Consider the following 17662-nt stretch of genomic DNA (forward strand, 5'->3'; position numbering starts at 1 on the left):
TTGAGGGACATGAGAATTTAAAAAAATCAAGTGGCCCTGTTATTTTGGGGGAAAAAACTTTTCTTATTGAGACTGTTCTTTACTATCTAATGGGAAGCTTGAATATAGACGGAAGGTGCTATAGCCATAATATTTTCTGTTTGAGGGGGGAAAAGACTGTTGCAGTGAAAACCAGTTTAGGTAAATGGATGATGACTTAGAATCAAATGTATTTGTACAGGTTATCTAGCTAGTACTTGTGACATGCGAGGGGAAATCCTAAAACTGTTTTTCTTTCAATAGGATATTATAACAGATTTAAATTTTAAAGGAGCATACCTTTTTCTTCACTTCCTGTATATTGACTGCATCAGTTAACTAAGTTTTATCAAGTAATTTTCAGCAAATGGTATTTTAATCTTCTTGTGTCCTTTCATAACTCATAATCTGTGTAATATGAATGTAAAAAATTGTGTCAAAAACAAGACGGCATCTAAAAAATTCATTTAAGAGGGGAAAACTTTTGTATGTTAAACATCAATTTCTAAAACTTAAGAGTGGTGGCCACTTTTGAAGACCGGAAATCCTAGAACGTATTTTTCTCAGCTTTCTATTTTATTTTTTGGGGGGTGGGTGTGGGTGTGGGTGGGTGTTTATAATGCAATTTTTAAGGACTAACGCTTAACTTTATCTGACTAGATCTGAGCATTGAGAGACTCCCACTGCACAAGTCCCTTCCATGCACATTGCACCCTGTAGATTACGTGGAATGTTCTGAAGGTCACAATAATAAATAATACTAGGCTGCCTGTTTTATTTATACAGTACTTGTTTTTTCCACTCCTGGATCATATAATTAACAGCTTTTTTATAATCTGTTCCACTTTATTATCAGTTAGATAGTAATTATCATGGTCTTCTGAGGTGCATGTCTTTCTAAACCTTGTTCCAATTTAACAGTTGAGCCACCCCTGACCCTATGGGCCAAGGATCAGATGGGTAACATTCAGCTTCAGGCAGCCTATGTAGTTTTATATAAAGCAATGCCATTCTAATAGGTCACTGTTGTTTAAAATGTTTCCAAAGGCTTATGCAGCCAAATATACTGTGCTTGCAGATTTTGATTATGCCAACTGGGTGCTCCTTGCTTACTGCTCTAATCTAGGGCACTAACAGACACATAAAAGGGAGCAACATGCAGTAGTCTTTATTTTAGCGAGTCGTAAACCTTCAAAAATAGTCTCCAGGCAGTAGACAGAACTGGTGACTGCTTATTTACCTGGCTTGTATTTCTCTAAATGCTTTATGCTAGCTTCCTCACAGTTATTTTTTCTTCAGCGGCAATGGCAAAATCTTAATTGAAAAGAAGTATGAGCTCTAAACTGTCTATTTTTGCTTGCATACCACCCAATTCCATTCCTCTTCCTCTCTGAAGGGTAGGATAATGTGTTGTCTTTGGTAAGAGGTGATTTAAATCTTACAATCTAAATAATGCAGTTATTGGGAAATAGGACAATACATTTATATTAAGACTGAACTAAAGCAACCAAACTTTTTATGCAGTAGTCTGGAAAATTAGAGTTATGCTGTATAATTTTACCCATGCTTTTTTAGGGCTATTTCCTCTGTAAATAGCAAGTATTGGTATTATGCAATTTTTAAAAATGTTTACAGATAGTTCTAAGCTATTGCTTTAAGTCTGATGCATTTAAAGTTTAAAAACCCAGTAAATTTTAAACATGTACTGTTCTTTGAGCTACAATATAAGAACACATGTTCTTGGGATGCCAACTTACTAAAACTCAAATAAGGACACCCCTGTCTTTTCAATTCTGCTAGCACCAGATGCAATTCTTATCAGTCATGTTAGATTTTCACACAATAAAATAAATATTTTAGATTAATTTTCTACCCAGTTCTCACCCTTTTCCATGACCCCATGTTACAATAGAATGGTTTGGGATTCCCTTGTTGTAATCTCAGGACTTCCTTCTGTTTAGCCATAAACAAGGGGAGGATGGTTGCGACGTCCTGGACCTGTTCATGACCACCATGAGGGTTGTGATTCCTACTTTGAGAACCCATATGTTAGGACAGCGGTTTCCAAACTTTATTGGTTGACTTACTGCCTTCTTTAAAAATGGTTGTGAAATCAGAGGATGGAACATCGAGATTATGCACTACAGTTTGAAAATCCCTGTGCTAGGAGTATTGAGTACTTCAAAAGCTAAATACCTGTCTCCTGAGCTATATATATGTAATTAATGTCTCTGAAAAAGCACAATCAGAAGGAAGAGTATTCAGTTTGGCGTAAAGGTGAGCAGGAATGCAACATCCTGTACTAGGGTCCTAAACATTTTTAAGATGGTTCACCCTCAGGTTTCTTGAATTTTGTCCCCCTTCCAATTCTTGTAATGCCAAAGAACAAAACCAGCATTTCAAAACTGCAGCCTTTTAACTCCCTAAAGAGTGCCTCTTCTGTTCTGAGCCCTGATACTAGCCTCCAGGAGATTCTCAGTCACTATTGGCAGTGATCGCAATCACATGACTTTAAAAGGATAATCTGCCACAAAATTTCAATTCATCAACAAATCTGATCTCTTGGTCTTACAGTAATAATAAATGTATAGGAAGTTCTCCAATCTCAGACTTGCAGTGGGAGTCAACAGTAATGTGGCAACAAGTCCTGCCAAAGAAAACTTCATGTAAAAATGGGATTGTTGGATAACAAGTTGAGAGAAAAATAAGGCTTCTGGGATCCCCAAAACCTCTGAACAGCAGCTGGGAGGATATTTTTGCTGAAATTGAGGGCTAAGATCAGGAGTCTACAGCCTACCAGCTTCTGCACTGTCTGACACCATCACCTCTCTCCCATTAAGAAGAGAGCCCTTCAGCAGGCTCTCCTTTATTAATCTCGTGTATCTTGATGTGATTGAAACAAGATTTTTCATGCACAAGGCACAGGTGGGAGACAGTATAAACCAACAGAATTCTGAGAGTCATTCCAGATTGTTTACTGTTGTTGAAAAGGTGTGTAGGGCTTTCACTGGCATGAAGAGAGTTTTACATACTAAGGTCAGGGGCATCACTGGAGGCTGTGCTTGACCTCTAGAAAAAACAGTTCATGGGGCAGCTCACTGAGTCCTGGATGGATGCTGACTTCTTGCTTTGAGAATTGAGGGCAATTTTGAATTGGGTTTGAGAGTTTTTGTAGATATTATTGCAAAACTGTATGAAGGTTTGCCCTGAGAATAAACTCTAGTCCTGAACTACGTGAATATTTGTTTTGTACTCCTGCTAACTACCTGGCATCTTGTACGCTTCTGAGGCTGTCCTGCACTGGCATATGCTCTAGATACGGTTAAGGGTGGCAGAAAGCAAGTCAAGTTAAGCATTATATTGAAATTTCATGAGACTGAGCCCCCTTTTCCCATAAGCCCCATTGAAAATCCCACCCTAAAAACTCACATCATTAAAGACAATGAAAAAAAACCAGACATTGGTTTCTAACTATTTAGAAGCTTAGGCTTGGTCTGCACAAGCATTTTATGTTCGTACAGCTACAACACACTTAGGTTGGCATAACTCCTGCACTATGTCAACAGCAGGGCTTCTACTGCCTCTCAGAGGGGTGGATTACCTATGCCGACAGGAGAAGCTCTCCCAATGGCATAGGTAATGTCTTCACTGAAGCACTGGAGTGGTGCAGCTGCCTGAGTGCAGCTGTAACATTGTAAGTGTCGACAAGCCCTTACTTTTACTCTCCTGTGACACTTGGAGGGAAAAATAATTGGCAGCTGTTCTGATTGTAAGTGGTGTCTGCTTTTGTTTGACAAAAGTCCTCCATCACCCTCGCTGTTCCTCGTTACAGAGGGAGGGACAAGTTACAGAGTTGAAGCTAACATAACTGCTTTCTCTTCACAGCTTCAGCTTATCTATTAAGTGACAGAATAGCTGTGTGCTAACATCACTGAAGTCAGCATAGCTCTTGTAATCCTCTTTTATTTTGTAAATATTTACAGCTGCTGCAGTACAGCCGGTAAAGGAAGCGGAGAACAAACACTGTGTTTAATTTCATTTATTAACATCAGTGATGGAATGCTTTTTACAATAAATATTTAAAATTCATGAGATACTCATCCATCAATTTATAGAGGTGTTTGAGAAGCCAAATCTGAGGCCCAGAAAATAAACCATCCCCTATCTTAACAAATATTCCTTAACTGTTCTTCAGAAGCTAGTCTTTGCTCTGTTGTGTGTGTGTTGTGCCCATTATGGAGTGCCTGCTCTTTCTGAAAAGGCCACATTTATCAAATGCACTCTTGAGAAGAGGTGCAGTGACCACAGTGTGAAATTATGGCCTTCGCTGTAATAAATATATACAATGCCATATGTAGGTTCTATTCAGCAGCTAAATTGACTTCAGTTTGCAAAACAGAATGTTAATGAACCTGTGTTCTGACCTCACGTTGTGTCCCCTCCTGCTCTCCCTTTAACTGAGATTATTTTAACACTGGCACATCTGTAGTGAGGGAAGTGCATGTTTGTTGGAGTTTGTCCGTAGGGGAGCAATTTTGGGAGGGGAGTGGTGAGTATGTGTGTCTCGTGTATTTTAATTTGTTTTGCACTAATAGACTAGCAAGTCATATATGATTGCAGTATTTAGAATATTACGGATCGGAAGCGAGTCTATTAATAAAGATGCAGGATTTTCCCAGTAAATGGTGTAATTGAAAGTGACTGGTCACTGGCCTGGGAATGTGTGATGCTGACAGGAAGGATTCCAGAAAGACTAAACATGGCAGAATTTATTCAGCAGTTGAATAACTGATTATTTTTTAAGGTGCACATCTTCTCAGAGGTGCTGATGCTCTAGACATGCACTCAAAGGAAGGTTCAGTGAAATCAACTGAAACTTCCAGTTTTTAATTTTTAGTTTCTAGACTTAGCAAAACAGAAACAAGGCTGGTTTGCCCAACGTGTATGTTAAGTGATGTGAGGCAAACAACGTGCATGTGGAATTCAACAGTTTGCTAAAGGTATCGGATACCAAGCTCTTAGAGAATATTTTTGTTTGGGAAGTTGCATCATTTAAGTAAGGATACAGTAAGGGCTTGTCTACACTACCAAGTTTTGTTGACAAAACTTATGTCGACACCCAAAAGTCGACAAAACAAAAATCGCCAAAGGGTGTCCACACTTGCTCCCTCTGTCGACAGATCATGTCCACTTTGGGGACACCATCATTGACAGTGTGAGCAATGCATCGTGGATATGTATCCCGCAGTGCAGTGTTGTGGGAAGGAAGAGCTGATCACTGCGCGAGTTCTCCCACAGCCCTCTCAGCTGCCGAGAGCAGCATCATGAGTAGCTCTGTGAGCTCTCCCTGCTGAGAAATGGCAAAGCAGCACAGCAGTCTGTCCCCCTCCCCCTGCAATAGCAGTCTGCCTGCTGCTGTGTTCCTAGTGCCGGGCAGAACAGGAGCATTCCAATGATTTGCTCTTTGTTTGTTTGTTCCCCAAAAGGAGCAGCACACAGATACTTCCCAGAGCTTTGAAAGGGGAGGGGCACATGTCTGCAGGGCAGCAATCAGGGCAGGCATTGTGGGATATTGGCGGAAGCCAGTTCTGTCAACAAAACAATCAGCAGTGTCTACACTGGCTCTTTTTCGACAATAAAGGGAGGGGAAAAGACAAAAGTCTCTCATAGGGGTGGAAGTTTTTTGTCACTAAAACTGGGCGTTTTTTGCAACAAAAGTCCCATTATAGCGTGTACACTCTTGCTGTTTTTGGCGACAAAACTTGGTAGTGTAGACAAGGCCTGAGAAGCTTGTTAGTATATTAAGTAAGCTTTGCCTATCAAGTAACTTTTTTTTAACCTAGGTGCCTTCAGGATTTTGATCAGGTGTATTGATTTCTGAAATAGCATTGATTCAAAATTCTCTTGTTATTGAAATTCAGTTTACACAGTAGATTGCAGTGCTCCACAGCCTGAAAAGTATAAATAAATCCTTCCTTCTTGTAAGAGACTTTACAAAAGCATGTGCCATTGAAAGGGTTCATGTGCCTCAATAAGGGAAGGAAGAAGTAGTTCTTCATTCTGACAAGTTTCTGCGTGGTAGCCATGTTAGTCCGTATCAGCAAAAAGAACGAGGAGTACTTGTCACCTTAGAGACTAACAAATTTATTTGGGCTTAAGCTTTCGTGGGCTAATACCCACTTAATCGGATGCATGCAGTGGAAAATACAGTAGGAAGATATATATACACCCAGAAAACATGAAAAAATGGGTTTTGCCATACCATCTAAAAGGAGACTATTCAATTAAGGTGGGCTATTATCAGCAGGAGAAAAAAAACTTTTGTAGTGATAATCAGGATGGCTCATTTCCAACAGTTGACAAGAAGGTGTGAGTAACAGTAGGGGAAAAATTAGCATGGGGAAATAGTTTTTACTTTGTGTAATGACCCATCCGCTTCCAGGTCCTATGATGGTGTCCCTTGAATACATATGTTCATGTTCTCTGTTTATATATATCTTCCTACTGTATTTTCCACTGCATGCATCTGATGAAGTGGGTTTTAGCCCACGAAAGCTTATGCCCAAATAAATGTGTTAGTCTCTAAGATGCCACAAGTACTCCTCGTTCTTTCTCCATTCGTGTGTGGTGTGTGTTGCCCCCTGCCCCCCATCACCATGAAAGTTGCCAGTGGTTTTGTCCACCACATGTCTGGATTAGAATCAAGATGTGTCAAACACCCTTTGTTTAGGGTACTTTGTATACTTGGGGGAGGGGGGGAAGGCTGGTGATGGAACACTAGCTGGGGAGGGCTCTGAGTTACTAAAGAGAATTCTTTCCCAGGTGCCTGGCTGGTGAGTCTTGCCTACATGCTCAAGGTCTAACTGATCGCCATATGTGGGGTCAGGAAGGAATTTCCCCCTGGGTCAGATTGGCTGAGACCCTGGGTTTTTTTTTTTTGGGTTTTTTTTTTTTTTTTTTTTTTGCCTTCCTCTGCAGCATGGTGCACAGGTCACTTGCTGGTTTAAAATAGTGTAAATGGTGAATTCTTTGTAACTCGAAGTCTTTAACTAGGGCTATCAATTAATCGCAGTTAACTCACACGATTAACTCAAAAAAAATAATATTGATTTAAAAAAATTAATTGTGATTAATCACACTGTTAAACAATAGAATACCAATTGAAATTTATTAAATATTTTTGGATGTTTTTCTACATTTTCAAATATATCGATTTCAGTTACAACACAGAATGGTGGTTGAAGCATCAAGGGACACATGAATCTTTAGCGTATCTGGCATGTAAATACCTTGCAATGCCAGTTATAACAGTGTCATGCAAATGCCTGTTCTCACTTTCAGGTGACATTGTAAACAAGAAGCAGGCAGCGTTATCTCCCATAAATGTAAACAAACTTGTTTTAGCGACTAGTTGAACAAGAAGTAGGAGCGAGTGGACTTGTAGGCTTTTTTACGTTGTTTTGTTTTTGAGTGCAGTTATGTAACAAAAAAACTACATTTGTAAGTTGCACTTCCATGATAAAGAGCACTTCAGTACTTGTATGAGGTGAATTGAAAAATACTATTTCTTTTGTTTATCATTTTTACAGTGCAAATATTTGTAATAAAAAATAAATATAAAGTGAGCACTTTCCGTGAGCACTGTACACTTTGTATTTTGTGTTGTAATTGAAATCAATATATTTGAAAATGTAGAAAACATCCTAAAATATTTAAATAAATGGTATTCTATTATTGTTTAACAGCGCGACTAATCAAGCGATTAATTTTTTAATCGTGTGTTTAATCGCAATTAATTTTTTTAATTGCTTGACAGCCCTATTTTAAACCATGATTTGAGGACTTCAGTAACTCAGCCAGAGGCTAGCGGTCTATGACAGGAGTGGGTGGGTAAAGTTCTGTGGCCTGCAGTGTAAAGGAAGTCAGACTAAATAATCGTGATGACCCCTTCTGACCTTAAAGTCCATGAGTCTGAATGTATGAAATAAATGCCAACCCATAAAAATATTCCCCAAAACCATTTGTTTTTAAAAGTCTTCATTGACTCAGTGTAATTATTGGCCGGCACACTTCTTGTCAAGGAAGGAGGTCTGGATTGGACTCGCTGTGGATTGATTCCAGGCACTTATTCTCACATGCCGAGTATACGGCCCCAAGTGCATTCCTAGTTTCCTAGTCCTTTCTCGTGTTGATGGGGTAACCATGGCCAGGTCTCTAAAATGTTGTTATACCGCAACACTTCTACACTGAAACACAAACAAGATTCAGATGGGAACTAAAACAATACTTGTTTGATTATTTTTGGTCCTGTCATTGAAACAGAAGTTATAAGACTTCAACTGAGCTAGAATTTGGTAGAAGGAAGGAAGAGGGATAATAGGTTCATGGAAGGTTTTGGGGTTTATGGGGTTTTTTAGATCCTATGATGCCACTGAAATATACAAAAGTTCAGCCCAATGCAGTGAACAAGCTGGAGAAGCAGTTGAATAAGGAGTGCAGGGTGCTAAAAGATTTCAGGTGGGGGTTTTATCCTGACTGGATACGCTGGCAGGTAACTACTCAGTCTGGACTGGTACAGGACTGGGGAACATTTCATTTCTATATCTTTATCACGACCACAGAGGCTCCAAGCAGTGCTGTATCTTTATTTTAACAGTCGTGTTTGTTTGTGTGAAGGTATTTGTCTGTCAGGAAATTGTAAATCAAGTTGCTGGCAGGCAAGTCATGCTTTTTGAAAGTCAACAAAGATTTGATGTATACATTAGGAATAAAAGAAAAAATGTTCTGCTTTGGGCAGAGATGTTTTTACTCAAAATAAACCTTGACAATAAGTCTAAGTGAGTTCGCAGTGTACTTCAAGCAAGATCGCATTTAATTTATTTTTCTGAGCAGAGACAACCTGCGTCTGCCAATAGTGGGGGGGCAGAGCTGGCTTCAGCAGTGTTATTGAGCATGCTCAGTCCAAGCCAAGAAGCAAATCTGGGGGGGTACATGACCCTGCCTCCCATGTCACCTCTGTTTCTGAGCACTTGGAAGAAAATGACTGAGAACAATGGTGCAGTTTGCCCAGTTGGCACACTCTGGTCCTTGCATGCCATGATACTATATTGACTAGCTCATTAGTCATTTGTCATCCACAATTCCAGAATGTTCTCAAGCACTTTGAGTTTTGCAAAATGTCATCCCATGCCACTTTCAAGCTATGGGGGAATTCTCCTCTGCAGAGAATACTAATTCTACCAAAATACATCTGCTTTGCAGTTCTCTTGGGAGCCCTGCTCTCTGAGCACCCTTTGTACCACAAGGAGTACAAATACCCTGAAGACACATACTTTAGTAGAGTTCTTTGTCAAATCTTAACTGCTCTGTAAGTGGAGCAGCTGCAGAACTGAGCTTTTACCAAATAGCTAGAACACATTGTGAGGAGGTTGGTGGTGATGATCTAGAAAATTACCATTTTTAGCTTTGAGGCTAAATTTACAATACAGCTGATAAGACAATACTTGCCTGAACCAGCCCCCTTATCACCTCGTTCTCCCACACACAAGTCTGCATTTTTCTGATTCAGTTTGTGTTTTGAAGGTTACTGTGTCTCAGATTAAGACCTAATATTTGTTATACCAGTTCCATTCTGTTCATATGTCATTTTATTGCACGTGTGAACCACAAACTTGTTTTAAACGCATTTTCAAAGCAAGATTCACTTACTATGAGGTGGCATTGTAAGTATTTAAGCAGGGGACTGAGATTGTGTTCCTTTACCAGCACGGCCACTGACTTGCTTGGTCAAGTGCTTCTCTCTCAACCTGTAAACTCGCATTAATTCAACTCTCCTACCTTTTGGTAAAGTTCTTAGACATCCTCTGATGAAAAGCACTGTATAAGGGCTATGTAATAGAAATGACAGTGCTCTTACATGTACTGTACAAACATTAATAAGTGTTATGCTTTCTGGCACTTGGATAAGAACTTCTGTTATCACTTGTTCTTGATCTCTTACAGAGATCAACTCTAGAATCAGCTTTAATATCTGATCTCTTACTTTTCTCTCTACCAACATGGGGGATGGACTGTTTTAGAAAGAGACCTGTTCGATCAAACTATTCTGATTCTATGACCAAAAGGATAAAAATCAGTCAACTTTTGATGTTTTAGAAAATGGAATTTCCATTACTGCCTGTTGCCACCTGATATCTATAGCAATTCTTCTGTCTAGAACTTGCTCAGGGATGCCAAATGTAGGTGGCCATTTTCTTCTATACACACATTTTAGTTATTGTTTGAGTGTGTGTCATTGATTCACAGTTAATTATATTGAGCTGAATTTTCATCCAATGTTATGGTAGTGCAGTTGCTCTCTGCTTTATTAAGAATCTGCATGAATTTTGCTGTGCATTGCTCTCTGGGCTTTCATAATAGTCACGCTTTGCATTTCTTTTAAGGATATCATTTTGACTTAATCTCGGTGTGACGTTGTGCAGTCTATATGGTTTTATAAAAATATGATAATAAGTGAATATAATGTAACTGGGATATGCTTCATGCAAAAGGTCGCTTGTAAGGGATCATTACAAAGCTTATAATCTACTGAGTGTGATCATCCTATTTGTATAAATGTACCTCTCTTGTATCTAAAACTAGAAATTTAAAATATAACTCTGAGGGCCTATTGTAATTATGCAAAGCGTGGGCCATTAATGGTGGTTTGGAATCTTGATGACTCCCATTAACCAGGACCATTGTCTGCAGATGGCTGTGTTTTACCTGTGAGTTTTCCTGTATATGTGTGTGCTGTCAAGTGGGTAATGAAGTCTTGCAGTGACATGTGATCATGTCACTTGAACTGGAATCCATCTTTAACCTGGTGCTTTTCCAGTGAGGGAGGGTGGAAACCCAGAGGGACAAAGGGTTCCCGCCTTATGCAAAAGATATATAAAGGGGTGGAACAGAACAAAGAGGGAGAGAAGAGCCATCATGAAGAATCCCCTAGCTACCACCTAAGCTGGAACAAGAGCTGTACCAGGGGAAAGAATTGTGCCCAAGCCTGGAAGGTGTCCAGTCTGAGGAAAAAACTTACTGAAACATCTCTAAGGGTGAGATTATCTGTATTTAGTTTGATTAGACATAGATTTGCGCATTTTATGTTATTTTGCTTGGTAACTGACTTTGTTCTGTCTGTTACTGCTTGGAATCACTTAAGTCCTACTTTCTGTATTTAATAAAATCACTTTTTACTTATTAAATAACTCAGAGTATGTATTAATACCTGGGGGAGCAAACAACTGTGCATATCTCTCTATCAGTGTTATAGAGGGTGAACAATTTGAGTTTTCCCTGCATAAGCTTTATACAGGGTAAAACGGATTTATTTGGGTTTAGACCCCATTGGGAGTTGGGCATCTGAGTGCTAAGGATAAGCACACTTCTGTGAGCTGTTTTCAAGTAAACCTGCAGCTTTGGGGCAAGTAATTCAGACCCTGGGTCTTTGTTGGAGCAGACGGGAGTGTCTGGCTCAGCAAGACAGGGTGCTGGAGTCCTGAGCTGGCAGGGAAAACAGGAATAGAAGTAGTCTTGGCACATCGGTTGGCAGCTCCCAAGGAGGTTTCTGTGATCCAACCCATCACACTCGGGTGTGTAATTTGTAATCCGAATGGTAGAAGCACAAACCATTAGGTGTTTATCCTCCCCTGCAGGATGGATTCCAAATGATTAGATGATTTTTCCTATGTTCAATAGGGAGCATCTGTCTTCATCTTCCCCTTGTGAGGTCACTGCTCCTGTGCTGAGGTGGGAAGGCTGGGAGCAGAGTTAATCAACTTCTTCCCCCCCCGTAAAGTGTATGCAGCCTGTAAAGTGAGGTCTGAAGAAGTGAGGTTTTTACCCACGAAAGCTTATGCCCAAATAAATCTGTTAGTCTTTAAGATGCCACCAGACTCCTTGTTGTTTTTGTAGATACAGACTAACATGGCTACCCCCTGATACTTGACAGCCTGTAAAGAATTATTCTGTAGCAAATAAAATCTGTACAGCCCCTCTGCTTATTTCTATACTTGGGAACCTTCCCTCTTGCTTGACAGCACTAAGATTACAGTGGATGAGAAGCTGGATATGAGTCAGCAGTGTGCCCTTGTTGCCAAGAAGGCTAACAACACATTGGGCTGCATTAATAGAAGCATTGCCAGCAGATTGAGGGAAGTGATTATTCTCCTCTATTCGGCACTGGTGAGGCCACATCTGGAGTATTGCGTTCAGTTCTCCCCCTTCCTCCCCCCCCTCCTCCCCCAGAAGGGATGTGGACAAATTGGAGAGTCCAGCGGAGGGCAACGAATATGATCAGGGGGCAGGGACACATGACTTATGAGGAGAGGCTGAGGGAACTGGGCTTGTTTAGTCTGCAGAAGAGAAGAGTGAGGGGGGATTTGATAGCAGCCTTCAACTACCTGAAGGAGGAAAGAGCTTGGCTGTTCTCAATGGTGGCAGATGACAGAACAAGGAGCAATGGTCTCAAGTTGCAGTGGGGGAGGTCTAGGTTGGATATTAGGAAACACTATTTCACTAAGAGGGCGGTGAAGCACTGGGAATGGGTTACCTAGGAAGGTGGAGGAATCTCCATCCTTAGAGGTTTTTAAGGCCCGGCTTGACAAAGCCCTGGCTGGGATGATTTAGTTCAGGGGTCAGCAACCTTTCAGAAGTGGTCTGCCGAGTCTTCATTTATTCACTCTAATTTAAGGTTTCGTGTGCCAGTAATACATTTTAACGTTTTTAGAAGGTCTCTTTCTATAAGTCTATAATATATAGCTAAACTATTGTTGTATGTAAAGTAAATAAGGTTTTTAAAATGTTTAAGAAGCTTCATTTAAAATTTAAATTAAAATGCAGAGTACCCCGGACTGGTAGCCAGGACGTGGGCAGTGTGAGTGCAACTGAAAATCAGCTCACGTGCCGCCTTTGGCACGCATGCCATAGGTTGCCTACCCCTGATTTAGTTGGTATTGGTCCTGCTTTCAGCAGGGGGTTGGACTAGATGACCTCCTGAGGTCTCTTCCAACCCTAATCTTCTATGGTTCTATGAAAAGTATCCACTATTCAGAAAAGCCTGTAATTTTCATTTTAAACCAGAGTATATTGCTAAGCCAGCAGAATTATTCTTTTTGGGCAGAATTGTTCTGCCTTAAACATGACTTATTGACTTGGCTTGCCTCAGTTGGACGATGTCAGGAGTCTCTATCCATCCTCAGTCAAATAAGATTGAACTCACTGGTCACTGTCTCCTTCAACATTAAGTTAAAGCTCCTCATCCTCTCCTCTTATGGTACTGACCAGGTGTGCCCCTCCCCCTTACATTTTTGCTTTGATTACATCCTGTGCCTCTGTATACTTTTCTGTATTTTATTTTTTCCTTACGTGGTCTGCTTCATGTAGTCTTTCACACAGCCCCATAGGCTTACAGTAGGCTTCCACCACATATGTCCACTCTTCTTTTTAAATTCCATTTTATTTTTTTGCATAGTCTTCCTGTGTCCTTCCCAATAACACCTGTGCATCTTCTTGCACCCAAGCTGTGCCGTACCTCAGTCGTCACATGTTGACTATAAGCTGGACTTGCCAGAGGTTATGGCCTAAATGTTCAAAAGTGACTAGGCTTTTGGTAGCCCTGATTGTTGGGAGTCCAAGCTGAGATACCTTGAAAGACTTCTAGAGGATGAGTGCCCAGCATTTTGTGAAAACCTGGCCCAATCAAAGTGTCTCAAGTTACGTACCCAAACACTAAAGCAAAATCACTAGTCACACCTGAAAATCTAGGCCCTAGCTTTTTCGGCACAATCTGTAACACACTACATAAATAATAAGATTGTAAAATCTCCACCTGGAATTGAAAAAGCAGTTCTAGATCTAGACACATCTGGAGAAACTGCCCTCTTGCTTGAGGTTCTTAAAGGGATCGGTAAGTATACAAAGCCACACTGACCTCTTCAGTGAGGAATGAAAAATTGTGGCAAATTCAGCAACTTCCTTTCCTTCTGACTCTTGGGTCCTTTTTTTAATTTGTAGTTTAAATGTTGTTCTTTGCTGAAAAGCTGCATATGTTCGCCATATAATGCCACAGAATGTAACAATATTAAAAAATTATCCTATGGGAATTTCTTTTGGCACTTCAGATTTAAAGTATCTGAAAACTTCAGTGTAGATAAAGATACCAGAGTTCCCATATGGAGGAGTGCTGTGATCAGAGTGAATACCCAAAGTATTTTCCCACAAATATGTGTTTGAATAGTTGAATTTGCTTTGCCTGTGTTTGACTCCTTGATCAATTCCCACTAATATTTCAGCAAATAAGTTTGCAAGCAGGAATGCTTTTGGAAAGAGTAAAATTTTCTCAACTACTAGAATATTCACAATGCAAACTTAAAACATGTAAATGTGAAGATTTGTACCAGAAACCTGAACGATGGCTCAAATTTGAAAATATTAACTATCTGAGTCAACTACAAACTAAGAGTCCTGTGGCACCTTTAAGACTAACAGATGTATTGGAGCATAAGCTTTCGTGGGTGAATGCCCACTTCGTCGGATGGTTGATAGATTTCCATTCCATACAGCTAAATGCAGTGCCTAGCATGGTGTCAAGTATCAGAGGGGTAGCCGTGTTAGTCTGGATCTGTAAAAAGCAACAGAGTCCTGTGGCACCTTTAAGACTAACAGATGTATTGGAGCGTCCGACGAAGTGGGCATTCACCCACGAAAGCTTATGCTCCAATACATCTGTTAGTCTTAAAGGTGCCACAGGACTCTCTGTTGCTTTTTACAGATCCAGACTAACACGGCTACCCCTCTGATACAAACTAAGAATTACTTATAGGCAGTCAGCAAATATTTTCAAATAACTATAATCATAAAGAAACATAAGCTGCTGACAAAAAACTAGCAAACAGGTAAAACCTGTCAAATTATTCACTATGCATTATTCTCTTAGCTTTGATAATATTCACTTCATATCCTTTGTGGGTTTGTTCTTACACATGCAGATTATTTGTGCACGTTCTTCCCTCTCCCCTTCTCAATTTCTTTGGAATGACTTTTCCATAAGTTTGATACATCATCTTCCCTTAAACTTACAAAATGAGAAGACGACTTGATTCATTTACTGAATGCAAGATCCTTGGTATTCATGTACGTGATGGCATGTGGTAGTGTGCTGTGTCAGTCATTTGCACCAGTGAAGTGTTGCTTTTAGACACCGGGGTGCGTTCCGCAGCCTGAAAGGGATTGCTTTCTCCCTCTCTCACTTATTGATTCTTTCTCTGCAGTCTGTTTTTATCTAAATACAGCAAAACTTTTTATTATGCACTTGGGTATTTTTGTTACATTTGGCACAGCCCCCTATTCAAACAGAATCTGGCTGTAAATCATAATGTCACTGATTTAGCCAAGTTATTACTATGCAAGTGTTTATGATTCTGACAAATAGTGTCCAAATGTAAAGAAGCAGAGTGTGTCCTTCACGCAAATTCTAATCTTGGGTAGCTATGATCTAATTGTATATCTACACAAATGTGTTTGATTCTGATTCAATATTGGAGAAATGTTGTACTAGCTAAATTAGAGGTGTTGGATTTTTATCAGTCAAGTAACTTCCCTCCTCCAATCATTTTTCCAAGAACACTGAGAAATATTTTCTTCTGGAAAAATCTTGTTTATAAGATTCTGTTTATTGGTCACTTAGTACATGAGTCTTGTTTCTGATTTTAATATATAAATATATATCACCCTCCAGCCAGACATTCTTCTGATGTTCTTTAGTATATTTACAGAAAGGCTTTAAATGTTTAGTTTGTTATTTATGGCCGTGGTGGGCACCATGATGAATGTGCAGGATATTTCTGTGTATCCCAAGAACAGTTTAAAGCCAGAGCAGTGCACTCCAAGCTTCTGCCACAGTGATCGGCAGTGCTGGTCTGGTGGGGTGATCTAGGACTCAGTTCTGCAAGCTGCTGAGCGCTCTCAGCCTAAGCTTAAGTGTTCTGCTAAAGTCATCAGCACTCTTGGTTTTTGGTCCTTTCATCTCTATTGAGATTTTTTTTTTAAAGGCTGCAAATTAGTTCCAATTAGTATATTGTATATGTTATGCTGGTGCCCATAGAGCAGGGGTTCTCAAACTGGGGGTCAGGACCCCTAAGGGGGTCGCAAGGTTATTACATGGGGGGTCATGAGTTGTCAGCCTCTATCCCAAACCCGGCTTTGCCTCCAGCATTTATAATGGTGTTTAAAAATATAAAAATATGTTAATTTATAAGGGGGGGGTCGCACTCAGAGGCTTGCTGCGTGAAAGGGGTCACCAATACAAAAGTGTGAGAACCACTGCCATAGACCCTAATCTGGGACTGGGTGGGGACCCAGTGAGCTAGGTGCTGTACACACATGAAAGAAAAAGGTCCTGCCCCAAAGAACTTGCGAAATATGCTTATGATGAGAGGACAGTGAAGTGATTGAGTTTTTATTAGTAGCAATCCGAGCACTCAAGCTGCAGAGTAAAGACAAGACCACCAATGTAGGTCAGAGCCATGGTTTAAGGAAAGAAGGGTTGGTAAATGAGCACTGAATTTAACCACAGACAAAACCGTAGCATAAACCACTTCCAGTCTAGATCATTATCACCCACCAATTGTTGCCCTTCATTAACTTCTCAGTAGAACCTTTTATACAATATTTATATACCCTTCGTCTGCATAGCTGCTATGGTACATGCAGTTTAGTGGAGTATAGTGTTGCTGTTCAGATGTCCTCTGCCAGAAACCTCTGCAGAATTGTTGTCACTTATCTCACATTTCCTTTATTATTTGTATTACTGTGTTGCTTAGGAGTCCTAGTTGTTGACCAGGATCCAGTGGGGTTCTGTACAGATCTTGTTTAGTGGGCTGATGCCCATTTGGAAGCAACTCTTTGATGCTGGCTTCCTTTAAATATTAAAACTACTATCCAAAATGTAAACTCTTAGGGTATGTCTACACCCAGCCGCTAGTTCGGCGGCTGGGAATCGAAGTTCTGGGTTCGACTTATCATGTCTTGTCTGGACGCGATAAGTCGAACCAGGAAGTGATCGCCGTCGACTGCGGTACTCCAGCTATACGAGAGGAGTACCGCGGCGTCGACGGGGGAGCCTGCCTGCCGCGTGTGGACCGAGGTAAGTTCGAACTAAGGTACTTCGAACTTCAGCTACGTTATTCACGTAGCTGAAGTTGCGTACCTTAGTTCGAATTGGGGGGTAAGTGTAGACCAAGCCTTAAATACAGTAGTTGATATTTGGGGGGTGGGAGGAGACATGATGAGATGTTAAATTGCCTTTTTGATCTTAGAAATCTGTTGTTTTCATCAGATGAGGTTGGTAGTATTGATAGCAATCAAACTTTTAGAAGACCCTCCCAAAAAGCTACTTGGAGTTTTGGTTTCTTTACAATTGCTAGCATGCGTGCTAAGCTGCCTCCATATCTCTCACTTGTAGTGGTTTGGGATTAGTTTGAACCGCCTTTGTCCTTTGGATTTGGGTTTTACACCACAACTTGTGGTCCTGAGAAATGTACACAGCTATCTGAAAGCAAATTACTGTCCAAATTACTCATCAACTTGGTATGCAGAGTCATTTTCT

General features: G+C 40.3%; 1 protein-coding gene across 1 annotated transcript in view; it reads left to right on the plus strand.

Moving 5' to 3' along the window:
* Positions 1-17662, plus strand: part of RAI14 (retinoic acid induced 14) — a 53007-nt gene that overhangs the window by 8099 nt on the left and 27246 nt on the right. The gene's annotated exons all lie outside the window — the stretch shown is intronic.

The sequence above is a fragment of the Terrapene carolina genome, unplaced genomic scaffold (genome assembly GCF_002925995.2).
Source record: "Terrapene carolina triunguis isolate 2854851 unplaced genomic scaffold, T_m_triunguis-2.0 Scaffold69, whole genome shotgun sequence".
Classification (NCBI taxonomy): domain Eukaryota; kingdom Metazoa; phylum Chordata; order Testudines; family Emydidae; genus Terrapene; species Terrapene triunguis.